Below are 2,923 nucleotides of genomic sequence, written 5' to 3'. Positions count from 1 at the left end.
TTGAGCGTGTACGGCGGGTCTGCCTAACCTCTGGGTCGCAGGCGACCTCACAGGCGCCGGGACGCTGACGGTCGGGATCCTTCTCCTACCCGCCCCTTCCACTTGCTGCCCACCCGACCTTCCTCGGTGCGGTCACCTTTCCCTTCCTTCCGCCATCTAGCTTCACTACACTCGTCATATTCGAGTCGAGAGTTGTCGCTTTCTGCAAAGACACAGGCTCCGTAGTCGTTTTGTCATGACAGTGATCGTGTCTATGTGTCTCACTTAAGCAAACGGTTTGGTGTACCATCATTGCAAGAGCAGTGGAAACAAACCATTCTACCAGTGAATTAAGTTCTGACACACAGACACGTACACGTACACTAGGACACCAAATGTATGGTCCTCTTGGCATTTTGCGTCTTTGGACGATAACATTTGGCGTTTATAAGGACGCCAATATTTTGGCGTTGAAAGGGGCCAACCAGTTCAAAGTGATATATACACAGTAACGGACTGACAGTCGTTCCGCTCCGTTCGTCACAGACAAGACCGACCAGTTAAACGGTGCGTAAAATTTAGAATTCGCGCTACCATTTCCTCTCTGCCTTTGAGCTCGCTGCCCGCCTCAGCGAGCGCTCTAGCCACAAGTTTCCACCCGACGACGTTACAGACATACATCATAATACATAAAAACATACCCCGATAGGGGAGTTCCCAAGTTTTCAATGGTTCAAAAATAAGAGAGTTAAACACACAGAGTTCTTAATTGCAAACAAACGCAAGGAGCGAAATTATTGATTTATTTCCCAACCAGGAGGCAGGAGGCGTAGCCCGCTGACCGCTGGCTCCACTGGTTCGGATTAGATTCGGTTTAATGTGCAAATTAGACTGTTCCGTCCCTGGACCACCTCCCCTCGGGCACCCTGGTAGGGTCCTCCCCCCGCCCCCCCTTCCTGCTCCGAAGGCCGCGATATGCGCCGTACTCGCCAAAATTCACGCATAGGTTGAACCCCACATTTCATTTTACCTTCCCTTGTCCTACCAAAACAATTCTTTCATTATGTTTCTTGCGATCGTCTTTGGCGTGTAATGTCGGTGAAATTTCCCGCATGTGTATAATCCTAGTTAGCTAATTCGTAAACCTCATTTTCCCTCGCAAAGTGGCATGTTGTCTGAACTGCACTCGCCGTTTTCAAAGTAGAACACGAGGAAACTGCATGCCTTCACCGTCATTTACCGTCTACAGGCGCAAGAGGGCGCAGTTTCGGAGGCCAGCGGGGGAGGAGGGCCGGGGATGTGTGCCGGTCTGGTAACTGTATGCGGAGTGTTGTACGGGGCCACGCCGTTGGAACCAACCGCTCCTCCTAAAAGAAGTAGGAACAAAACAGCTCTGGGGAGTGAGGAAAAGTTAGAACGGGTTGGCCGGCCGGGCCAGAGACTGTGGGGGCCTTGCCTAGCCTTGCGAGGCTACGTACGTTAATGGGGCCGCCATAGAGTAATTGCTCACTCTGGAAGCGGGTCGGCGTTCTGTCTGTTCTGCGCGGCTCGGGGAGCTGGAGCTGGGCCGAGCCGCAGAAGGATGGCACACTCGACGTGCAGTGCACACAACACACTAGGGGCATAGGAAGGTCTTGAAAACGGGGGGTGGGGGTGGGGGGCACGGCGTGTGGTTTGCCTATCTCTCAGGGGCAGTTGAATGGTGAAGCGGAAGAACGAGATGAGTCCATGGTTATTATAACGCCAGCCTTATCCCCATCTTCCGCTTCACCATTCAGTCTTCGTAGTGTGCTGGGATGAAATAGTATTTATTTTGCATTAAGTGCAAATTAAACACTTCCATAATGCTCATTGCCTAAATAGTGATTTCTCCATCAATTCAAATAATAAAAACTGTAGGGACTACAAACTAACTGGATTTGTATCTTTTATTCGTACGAATTTCAGAAATCAAATTCTTAGCACACATTTCTGCGTTGATTACATCACTTTTGTGCATTCATTATTCAGGCGAAATCATGCTCCTGAGTTGGCGCTTCCCCACCCCATGCGCACTTTGGAGGCAATATGTTATGTGTAGGAAAGCAAAGAGAAGTTTAATGTTCTATTTTATGCATACAATACCAACCCGGATCCTTATACTTTTGAAATTTTTTCCAAACTTAGTGAAAAGTTTCCGTAAGTATGCTTTTAGAAATTGGGGCCGAGTCTTGCCTTTAAAAGGCGCCAAGGGCACTAATTTTTAGCACCTTCAGGGCTCTTTAGTGCCTTTGTGGAGGCACTAAACTGAAAATTTCTTTCGCACCTTTGGAAAGGCATGACTTAATGCACCTTTGTTTTTTTCAGCGTGAGAAGCGGCATTGTGTTTTAACGAGTAGCAACTTACTAACCCGCACACTGAGCGATTTCCCCTTCAGGCTCACTGCGGAGGCTCGCAGTGGAGTCGTGATTGTGGGCAGGCCTCGGCCGCTGCTGGCCAGGCTTCAGGCCGCAGGCTTCAGGCCTCGGCTAGGTCGCTAATGAAGGCCTAATCACGACGCAACGTAATCAATACTCAGTCCGGGAAAAAGGGGCCTCTAATGACGAGCAGCGGACGGGGGGCTCGTGAGCGGACTTACCGTACTGCAGCTTCCGTTTCCGGCGCTGAGGCTGGAGATGGAGCTGAAGAGACGAGGTAATGAGCGAAGGAGAGCCCTCTGGCCTAGGATTTCCCTCCCCCTCCCCCTATCCCCCCCAGGGACTCGCACTCGCACTCTGTTCCGCCGCACCCGGCGATAACAAAAGGTGAACAGTCGGTTATCAATGTGGACAGCACGGAAAACAAAGATTTCGCTTTCAGTGTGAAAAAAATAGTTGCAGCAGGTTTTATGCGTGGCAATTTTTTAAACGAAGCGCGTGTTGTAAAATTTCAATTCAAAATTGTAAACTTATAAGCGTAACGTAT

At 49.8% G+C, this 2,923-nt stretch overlaps 1 long non-coding RNA gene across 3 annotated transcripts in view; it reads left to right on the top strand.

Moving 5' to 3' along the window:
* Window positions 1-2,923, top strand: part of LOC127750175 (uncharacterized) — a 42,743-nt gene that overhangs the window by 15,477 nt on the left and 24,343 nt on the right. The gene's annotated exons all lie outside the window — the stretch shown is intronic.

Source organism: Frankliniella occidentalis, unplaced genomic scaffold, assembly GCF_000697945.3.
Source record: "Frankliniella occidentalis isolate FOCC.00 unplaced genomic scaffold, Focc_3.1 Scaffold6, whole genome shotgun sequence".
Classification (NCBI taxonomy): Eukaryota; Metazoa; Arthropoda; class Insecta; order Thysanoptera; family Thripidae; genus Frankliniella; species Frankliniella occidentalis.
The sequence above is the reverse complement of the archived record's forward strand: the minus strand, read 5'-3'. Positions and strand labels throughout refer to the sequence as shown.